This window comes from Spinacia oleracea, chromosome 2 (assembly GCF_020520425.1).
Source record: "Spinacia oleracea cultivar Varoflay chromosome 2, BTI_SOV_V1, whole genome shotgun sequence".
Taxonomy (NCBI): Eukaryota; Viridiplantae; Streptophyta; class Magnoliopsida; order Caryophyllales; family Amaranthaceae; genus Spinacia; species Spinacia oleracea.
Window position 1 is genome coordinate 53757077 of NC_079488.1, and position 11084 is coordinate 53768160.

Below are 11084 nucleotides of genomic sequence, written 5' to 3' on the forward strand. Positions count from 1 at the left end.
GCTTCTATAAATGGAAATCTTTACCAATATTATATTATTTCTCACACTTACCTACTACCCCACCTACACCCCTATACTCTACAAAAAAATCATTTCAAAATCAACACCCCTCACTCACCACTTCCCACCCTTACACATTTCCCACTAACTATATTAAAAAAATACCCACTATCAACAAACACCCATTAAATTAATAAGTCAATTCAAATGTCTTAAACTCCGCACCGGTCAAACCGGTGCGAGTATTAAGGGACGGAGGGAGTAATAATTCAATTCAAATATATTAAACTCCGCACCGGTCAAACCGGTGCGAGTATTAAGGGATGGAGGGAGTATAAGGCAAGGAGAAAAAACACAGGCCCTCTGCACGAGGTTAACACCTAAGTGGTTACTGTTTATAATAGACTCTAAATGTGGACTTTTACTAAGGTTGATATACATATGATTTACAATGAGATGGCCAACATTTGCTACCCAATCTGATGCTCTATTTACTTCTCTGAAAACATGTTGGATGTGAACACTTTGGAACTACTGAATAAGAATCTTGATGTCATGAACAGTATTGTGTAACTTCCAAGGAGTTTTTCAAATCCCTTTGACTGTATTAATAACTAAAAGATTGTCACCTTCGATGTGTAGATCTTTAATAGTGAGCCGTAGTGCTCCTTGGATACCTTTATGTCAACGCTCAGATTGTGCAGGGGTGTGCATGGTGCTCTTGGTGCACCTGTCCAAAAACGCACATAAATAACAATAAAACGCAAAAAAAAAAACCGCAAAAAAAAAAAAAGAACGAAGAAAATAAATCATAAAAGAACATTAACAAGTAAACTAAAAGAACATTAACAAAAAGCCAAAAAGAACACTAATATAAAACGCAAAAAATATTAAAACAAAACGCAAAAAAGCAAAAAAACGAAAAAGAACATAATAAACTAAACAGAAAGAACATGATAGAGTAAACGAAAAGAACATTAACCAAAACCTGAAAAGAACACTAATGTTAAAAAAGCAAAGAAAAGGTAAAAAACGAAAAGAATATATTCTCTCTTCTGATAAACTATAAAAAAGAACAACTATTTTTCAAAAAGAACATCATGTGAAATATGCAACAGAAAAACAAAAAAGAAAAAAAAAATCAGAAAGAACATGATAGAGTAAACGAAAAGAACATTAACCAAAACCTGAAAAGAACACTAATGTTAAAAAACCAAAGAAAAGGTAAAAAACGAAAAGAATATATTCTCTCTCCTGGTAAATTATAAAAATAACAACTATTTTTCAAAAAGAACATCATGTGAAAAGTGCAACAGAAAAAAAAACAAAAAAATCAGAAAGAACATAATAACGTAAATTAAAAAAACATTAACAAAAACCCGAAAAGAACATTAACAAAAACCTGAAAAGAACATATCAAGTAAAACACTAATATTAACAAATCAGATAAAAGGTACAAATATGAAAAGAACATATTCGTTCTCATTTAAAATTTTATAAAAAGAACATCATGAGAAAAATGCAGGTTAAATAGAACAAGATAATAATACTTGAAAAATAAATAAAAATGTCAAAAAACCTAAAAAGAACATAAACCATTAAAAATAAAAGAACAAAAAACTCAAAATTAATAAAAACAGAAAACTACAGGGGGAAAAAGCAACATGTGGGAAAGAACAACAAAAGTAAAAGAAAAGAACAATAAACAAAAGTAAAAGAACAACAAAAGAACAATTTTATTTAAAGAATGTAAATGAAAAAGAACCACAAAGTCTGGAAAAAAGAACAACATTATTTTTAAGATTAATGTTCTTTTAAAAGGTCTTTTTGTTCTTTTAATAAAACGACGATACTTGGAAGGACGAAAATTATATTTCAAAGAATATGTATGTTCTTTTAAAAGTAGTTATTGTACTTCTAATACAATTTATTTTTAAGATTAAAAATGTGTTTTTATTCTGTTATTTTATTTATAAAAAGTAACTCAACACAACACTGTAAATATGTAAAAGAACAATTAGTGAAGATATAAAAGAACAAACAATGATGATGACACAGGAATAATATGTTATAAAAAAGAACATTAGAATTTAAAAAGAACATAGAAATAAGAACAAGGAAGTGTACCTTAATCACCCGATGCACATTCATCAGCAGCATCAATATCTTTGAATTGATAAAAAGATACAAAAACTAGCGAAATTAAACTAGTATTTTGCTTAATTAGCTAGTTTTCGATAAACGAAATTCAATTAAAATCACATGTTAGAGAGAGAAGGAGGAGAAAATGTATTTTGAACTTTCTCTCTCATAAAATCTCCCTTTTGTTGAGAGAAAATAAAACCTTTCATCTTTCTCTCTCTAAAATGTGTTTTTAAAATGAGAAATGAGTAAATTCAATAGGAGAAATATTATATATATATATATATATATATATATATATATATATATATATATAAAATGAAAAATAAAACAAATAAAACAAATAAAAAAAAGGAGGAAGGAGAAGAAATATAAGCAGTGTTCATAATCTGAACGGTGCACTTGTTTTTTTGGGTACAAATATGAAAAGAACATATCCGTTCTCATTTACAATTTTATAAATAGAACATCATGAGAAAAATGCATGATAAATAGAACAAGATAATCAAATATTGGTAATAATACTTCAAAAATTAAAAAAAAACGTTGAAAAACCTAAAAAGAACATAAACCATAAATAAAAGAACAAGAAACTCAAAATTAATAAAAAAAACAGAAAACTACAGGGGGGAAAAAGCAACATATGAGAAAGAACAACAAAAGTTAAAGAAAAGAACATTCAAAATCTGCATGAATACTAATAAAAGAAAGAAAGAAACATTACCAGTACATAAAAGAACAACAACAAAGCCTAAACGAACATATTAAGATAGAGAAACTAACAACTATAAAGAATTTCAAAACAGTACCAAAAGAACTGCAAAATAATTGCGAAGTAATTGCGAAATTGCGAAATCATAATCATCAAACTATATAATCTAAATACATTAATCAAAGTAATTGAGAAATCAAAAGGATCAAAATAATAAAAAACACGATAATTGCGAAATCAAAATCATCAAAATATATAATTCGTAATTAAAAAAATTGAAAAATTACCTTCACAAATCTGATTATCAGCGTAGAAATTCAAATTTGAAGAAGAAGAATCAATAGAATTTAATATTGAAGTAGAAAAATCAACCAATATCTGAGAACTTTCAATTACTTTCTCTCTCTAAAATCAAATTTACAGTTTATCACTGATGAGCGGCATTTATGTCGCTCTAGGCCTAGGATTTTATAGAATTTTATTAAGCTTTTCGATAGTTTTGCGTAGTTTTGTTGCATTTTTATCCCCTTATTCCATCTTTGTACTTTTCAGGTAAAAATGTTGAAAATGATGGAAAATAGCTGAGAATTGCTCGGAATTTATGTGCGTTCTCACGGGTCAGCAAAGTTGCCTCCAAAGTCAAGCAGGTTCGTGTGCTCGTGCCCCAGAAGTGTGTGTTCGCACAAATTTGGAAAATCGATGCAGGAACTATATGGGAATTTGTGCGATCGCATCATAGAGGAGCTCGTTCGCACGAATCTGGAAAATCGATGCAGGAACTATGAGTGATTTTGTGCGATCGCACCACAGAGGAGCCCGCTCGCACGGAATTTCGGTGGGCTCGCACTGAATTCCTGTGCGAGCACATGAGGATTTATGAAGATTTGGCCAAGTCAGAACCGTGCGATCGCACGGTTGCTGAGCACGATCGCACGACACGAAGGAGGAGAATCGTCACTGAGCTCGTTCGCATGGATCACAGCACGATCGCACTGGTGCGATCGCAGCTGGGTATGCCCGTTCGCACAGCTGCGCGGGATTCAGTTTTCGAGTTTAAATCTCTTATTTTCGGGGATTAGTATAAATAGAATTTTCTTTATTTTCATTAACAATGAATTTCAGAAATAGATTTTAGGAGGTTTTTAGATATTTTGCTCTTCAAGCTAGTGTTCTAGAGAGAGAAACTCATTGATTTTCAAGCTTCAATTCTGTAATTCCTTCAACTCCTCTTTTTCTTGCAATTTAATTCTTAGTTTCTTAATTCTTGCTCTTGCTTTGTTGTTGATTGTTCTTCAATTCCTTAATTTCTTGAATTCTTGATTTCATTGATTGAAGTTACTTTGATTTTCAATTTGTGATTTGATTGTGCAATTGAACTCTTAATTCTCTTCTCCTACTCCTTCAATATCATGCTTGCTAGCTTATTCTTAATGGATTGCTTGATTTCTAGAATGACTAGTGAGTAGAATTAGGTTAGGATAAGGGGAGAATCTAGGGGCTTAATTAGGGGAAATTGTTGATTGATTGTTGGTTGATTCATGTGATTAAATATGATTTGATGATAGGATATCCATGCTAGTTGAGTGGTAGTTGCAAATGCTATTCGATTAGAATCACGTGGAACCATAGGATAGGTTTGGCGAGAGATTGCGGGCCTATCTTGTGTGATCAAATGGCGGTGCCTATTATATGCTAGTTAGTTTAATCTAGGATTAGGCGAAAGCTCTTCCGTGGATTAGACGCTTAGCGTTCCCTATCCGAGAGGTGGCGGGTTCGTCTTTAGATGCCATTTGCCTAATCACCATTTCGTTGCATGATCACCATTGCTAGATAGTTGAATTCATTTCCCCTGGTTTCCCTAGCCTATCCCCGACTCCCTAACGTTTCCCTTTCTTGATTCAATTTAGCATAACTCTTCGTTTTTAGATTCTTAAAAGTGACAATTCAAAACCAAATCCTTGTTCGAACTAGATTGACTTTCAAACTCAATAACCACCGTTTTTTTGGGACGATCCCTTTGCTTACCGCTAGCCGGTAGTTGAGTGGTTTTATAAATATTGTTTGCATAGGTTGTTTTCTATCAACGACGGAAAATACACCTATCAAAATGGCGCCGTTGCCGGGGAACGATTGTTGTTTTTGAGTTTTAGTTGAGACTAGTTCATCATTAGAAAATACAAAAACATTGCAATTTCGCTTAGCTTTCTTTTTCCTTGAAATTGCTCACGGTTTTTCTTGAGTTTGTATGCTTGTTAGGGGGCGTGCTCGTCAAAGGATCCTCCATCCTCTTGACCTTGAATTGGAGAGGACACTTAGGAGACAAAGGCGTGTACGGTCTAGCTCATCAAGCAATAACAAATTCGCATCGTTGAGTGTTGGTGAGGAACAACAAGAGAGTGAGCAAGTGTTTGAGAACATGGCGCTCCCGGTTAAGAACTTGGGAATACCGGGGGCATTCGAAGCTACATGTGGTATTCAAGCCCCAACAACGGGTGCCAACAACTTTGAGATCAAGCATGCCTTGATCAATTTGGTGCAAAGCCACCCCTTTTGTGGGAAGAGTAATGAATCACCTCACGAACATCTCAAACAGTTTGAGCACTATTGTGACACAATCAAGCACAATGGTGTCACATCGGATTATGTGAGGTTGACATTGTTTCGGTTCTCTCTACTTGGGCGAGCAAGTGATTGGCTTGACAAGGAGGTCAAGCCCAACTCACTTCGCACTTGGACCGAAGTGACAAGTGCATTCTTAAACAAGTTCTACTCGCATGGGAAGACGGCAGAGTGTCGCCACAAGATTCAATCCTTTGAGCAAAAGCGAGATGAGTCACTCTTCGAAGATTGGGATCGTTATAAGGAGTACCAAAGGGAATGCCCTCACCATGGGATTCCTAAATGGTTGTTGCTCCAAACATTCTACTTAGGGCTGAGTCCAAGTTCGAAGACAAGTCTTGATGCGGGTGCGGGAGGCCCCATTATGAATAAAACTGAGGATCAAATAGAGGAAATCATCGAGGATGTAGTTCAAAACTACCAATCTTGGCATGTAGGCACAAGGAATTATGATGGGAAAGGTAGAAGTGAAGATGGTAAGGGTTCGGTGTACGCCATAGAGCAAGCACGGATGATAGAGAAGCTTACCTCACGCTTGGAGAAGCTCGAAAACACACCAAGCCAATCGCCATCACCTTCTACAATCCCTCCTCCCTCGGCCACTCTTCTATCTAAGGGGAAGGGCAAGGTTAGTTCTTATGGCTCAATGCCTCCGGGCACATTCTTTTGTGAAAATTTCCAAGACTATAGTCATTTCCCCGATGCATGCCCCTTAGTTCATAACTTGTCATTTGTGGATTATGGCCCTTCGTATGAAGGAGAGTTTGATGTAGATCGAGTATGCTAATTTCATCAATGAGAGGTCTAGGAATGACAACCCTAACAATCCTAATTTTTCTAGGCAACCTAGAGGGCCCTCCATGCATGGTCCCCACAAAGGCTATGGCCAAGGAAGTGGGTATGATAGCCAAAATCGAGGTGGCTATAGAGCACAAGGCTATCAAAGCCAAGCGCTCTATGGTCAAGCTCAAGGTTTTGGCAATCAAGGCCAATACAACCAAGGGAGTTATAATCCCAACCATCAAGGTGGAGGGGGTTATAACTACTCTTATGGGCAATTTAGGGGTGCCTCAAGTGGGGGTTATCCTTTGAACTCGGGAGGTCCTTATGGTGCATCTCATTTGCCACCTCCCGGATTCAATGGACCGAGGACCTTTGGAAACCAATATCAATCATACCTTAGTGGTTATGGCGTTGCACCTCCACCACTCCCGCCTCTCAAGTCTAATCTTGAGGCTCTCATGGAGTCGTTTGTGGGGGCTCAAGCCAAGAAGAATGTCGAGTTTGAGGATGGATTCAAACAATCCAACACTCACTTGAAGATGATTGAGACCCAACTTGCTCAACTTGCAAATACCTTTAGGGAACATCATGCGCATGCTAGTCTCCCACCCCAAAGTCATGCTCCAAGGCAAATGAATGCCATAGTGACAAGGAGTGGGAAGATCTTAGATGATGTTCCTCGAGCTAGTAAGGTTTCTAAGCCTAATGGGAAGGATCAAGAGGGAGTCATTGAGTCTAGTGACAATGATGTGGTAGAAGAGGAGCCTCCCATCAATGATGTAGGTGAAACTCCTATACCAAAGGAGGCAACTCTCCTACCTCTCCCCACTCCTAAACTTCCCTATCCCCAAAGATTCATAAGGCACAAGTTGGACGTGCAATTCTCCAAATTCCTTGATGTTCTTCAAAATTTGCACATCACCCTCCCCTTTACGGAAGCATTGAAACAAATGCCTACCTACTCAAGATTTCCTTGGGAAATCTTGAGTGCGAAGCGGGATTGCGACGTAAAGGAGACGGTGAACCTCACCGAGAATTGTAGTGCTATCATTCTCAACCAAATTCCACCCAAACTCAAAGACCCGGGTAGCTTTTCCATCCCTTGTGCTATTAAGGAGCTTGAAATAAGCAATGCCTTGTGTGATTTGGGTGCCAGCGTTAGTCTAATGCCTTACTCGGTATTCGCCAAGCTTGAAGTTGGTGACCTTGTCCCAACTAACATCACCTTGCAACTTGCCGACCATTCGGTCAATTACCCTATTAGCAAGGTTGAGGATGTACCCTTGAGGGTTGGTGGATTAGTGATCCCCGTCGACTTTGTAGTCCTAGACATAGATGAGGACGTGCATGTCCCTATTATTCTAGGCCGCCCATTCTTGGCTATGGCTGGGGCATTTATTGATGTCAAGCAAGGGAACATTACCTTGAAAGTTGGGAAGGATAGTCTATTCTTTGACTTGAATAAAGCCATGCGCTATCCTAGTTCCACTAATGAGAAATGTCTCTTGGTTGACTCTTTTGATCCCATTGTGAATGACATGCACTAGCACTTGCTCACCACTAATGATCCACTTGAGCTCGTTCTTTTGAATAGACATGGTTTAGGTACTTTAGGGATCGAAGTGGCTAACTACAAGGAGCTCTTGGATGCACCACCACCTTGCGCTCAACCCGAGCAATGCATGCTTGTGTTGGATGGGAAAGAAGCTTTGGATGAAGCCGAAATTGGTAAGGAAGCTCCCAAGGTAGAGATAAAACCTCTACCTTCGAGCTTGAGGTACGCATTTCTCGGACCCAACTCTTCTTACCCCGTGATTATCAATTCCTCTTTAGATGACGAGCAAGTGCTCAAGCTCACTCATGTCTTGAAACGTCATCAAAGGGCTTTGGGCTACACTATTGAAGATTTGAAAGGTGTTAGCCCAACCCTTTGCATGCATCATATAGAGCTTGAGGACAACGTCGTCCCACATCGTGAGAGGCAAAGAAAACTTAATCCACCTATGGGAGAGGTGGTTAAGAAGGAAATAATGAAGCTTTTGGCGGCCATGGATTATCTATCCTATTTCTAATAGTCGATGGGTATCCCCGGTCCATGTGGTTCCAAAAAAGGGTGGGATGACGGTAGTCAAGAATTCACATGGAGAACTCATTTCCACCCGGACGGTAACCGGGTGGCGCATGTGTATTGACTATCGCCAACTCAATTTATCCACTAAGAAGGACCACTTTCCTCTACCATTCATTGATCAAATTCTTGAACGTCTAACCAAACACAAGTATTTTAGTTTTCTTGATGGTTATTCCGGGTTCTTTCAAATCCCCATAAACCCGGAAGACCAAGAGAAAACTACATTTACTTGCCCTTATGGGACTTTTGCCTATAGGAGGATTCCATTTGGGCTTTGCAATGCCCCCGGGACGTTCCAAAGGTATATGATGAGTATTTTTGGTGATATGCTTGAAGAAGAAATGGAGGTGTTCATGGATGACTTTTCGGTGGGAGGATCCACCTATGATGAATGCCTCATCAATCTTGGAAAGTGCCTTGCGAGGTGTGAGAAAGTCAACTTGGTGCTCAATTGGGAAAAATGCCACTTCATGGTGGAGAAAGGAATTGTTCTAGGGCACAAAGTCTCTCACCATGGGATCGAGGTAGATAGAGCGAAAATCGAAGTCATAGAGAAGTTCCCCCCCCCCCCCCGTGAATGTTAAGGGGATCCGGTCCTTTCTTGGGCATGCCGGATTCTATAGGCGATTCATTAAAGACTTTTCCTCAATTGCTCGACCTCTCACTAACCTCCTCCAAAAAGAGTGTGACTTTCACTTTGATTCCGCATGTCTCAAGGCCTTTAACACAATCAAGAGTGCCCTTATTTCTACTCCCATAGTTCAAGCTCCGGATTGGTCTGTCCCTTTCGAATTGATGTGCGACTGTGAGGGGGTCGAAAAAGCGCGAGGCTAGTGCTTGACCTTGTCCCTCGTGGGTGTGACGTTTCTTTTTGTCAAATCAAGTGTAATTGGATTTCCTGTGAGTTTACACCCAATTGACTAGTAATATAGGAGTCGCCATTCAGTTTTTAACGACAATGAGAAAAACTGACAAAACCCGGTTATCGTGACATAAAGGGAGTGCAATTATGTTTGACCACGACGGTCGTAGGTTCCCTTGTGATCCCTGGTGTGGGGATCTCTCAACATACACCCGCAAGGTAGAGATTGAGGGTTCGGGGGACTGTAACTACCAAGAGGAGTACTCGCTCTTCGATAACTCCAGACAGGATATCCTTACTAGCTCAGCATAAATAATTGAAGGGACATGTGTTAACTATTAAACTAATCTGAATTGATTTTAACAATATGCAACATATAGTACTAGATCGAGCGCGATTATCTGATTTAGATTGTTTTAAGAGACCTAGCATGATAATCCAATTTCCCAAAAATATCATATTTATTAGGCGTGATCGAACAATCAGATTTAGTTAGTTTAACAGTTCATAAAAGGGCGAGGAAAGCAATTAAATCATAGAAAAAGGACACATTACGACGCACCCTTGAGAGGTGCGTCACGGTTCACAGAAAACTAACCACTTTGACTTTGCTATTTCTCCTTTTATTTAACGAATCTCAAATTATGGGACAGGATACGTTCTGTTCGATTTATGGATCGATTGCGATAGAACGCGTGATCAGTTTTGCAGCGTGAGGCTTAGGCTTAGGGGTTTAGAGTCAATACTCAGAATAATAATTGTGTTCTTTTTTCACGTCGAACTTGGGCTATATTTATAGAAAAGAGTTCGTGGAAAGATAGAATAGTAGAGCTCTAATCCACGAGGAATTAGGAAAGAATACGTCCCAGGTAATTTCAGCGCCCAGGCCTGGGCGCCGAAGATTTCGGCGCCCAGAGCCAGGCGTTGAAAATAGGATCTGGGCTGTTTTCTTAGTCAGATTCGGATTCCTAGAATCCGGAGTGTTTGAGACTTAATCGAGTCTTTTAGTGTGTATTAACCTTGTGATAGAATGCGTCTGGGCCCGTTACGAACTCTAGGCTCGTTAGGATTTTAATTAATACGTGACTCTTATTTTCGAATCATATTAGGAATAGGATTCTCTCATAATCTCTATCTCATTTAGGATTTATGTTGGAGTGCAACACCTAATTCTGACAGGTTTCTATCTTTTATGACTTGCCACTTTTAACAACTACCCATTACGGCAGTTACTATTTTTAGCAGGTTTCCATAAATAGCAGGTTTCTATAAATAGCAGGTTTCGGGTGAAATGAAAAGGGGAATTGAGATTCGTTATTTTATAGGAGATGCGTTGTTAAGTGGAGATTTATGTTTTCATCATCGAACCTTCCCTTTCGGGAATGGGGACAAAAGTAGGTGTCTACAGTTAGCCCCCACTTTGACTGAGTCTTGGAGTAAGACGATGGTCAAAGTATTAGACGGAGTGCGTCGCACAAGCCATGGTGACCTGTTTTGGCGAGGGTCTCACGAGCCCCCGAGTGATAACATTTGACTTAAGGGTCATCACTTGAAGTGTCGACATATCCCTCACGTGTCATTGGGATTTGTCAACGGATAGTATAGAAACTTCCTCTCTTTGTCATTGGAAGGATCTAAAGGTGCGTAGAAACTCCCTCACTTTGTCATTGGGAGTAGCTACAGATGTTTTCGAAATCAAAGCTATAAAGTGTAATTGGGCCTGGCCAAGCCCAATCACGAGCTAAAAATGTTTTTAAAGATTCTCATTTTCAGGGTTAGCTAAACGAGAAAACCCCCTTGTTTTTATGGGACGTAAAACGAAGGAAAATCCAGCA

The 11084-nt window shown here is 38.6% G+C and overlaps 1 pseudogene; it reads right to left on the bottom strand.

The window, feature by feature from the left end:
• Positions 1-5648: 5648 nt before the first annotated feature.
• On the bottom strand, positions 5649-5749 carry LOC130468322 (uncharacterized; annotated as a pseudogene).
• Between the last annotated feature and the right edge of the window lie 5335 nt (positions 5750-11084).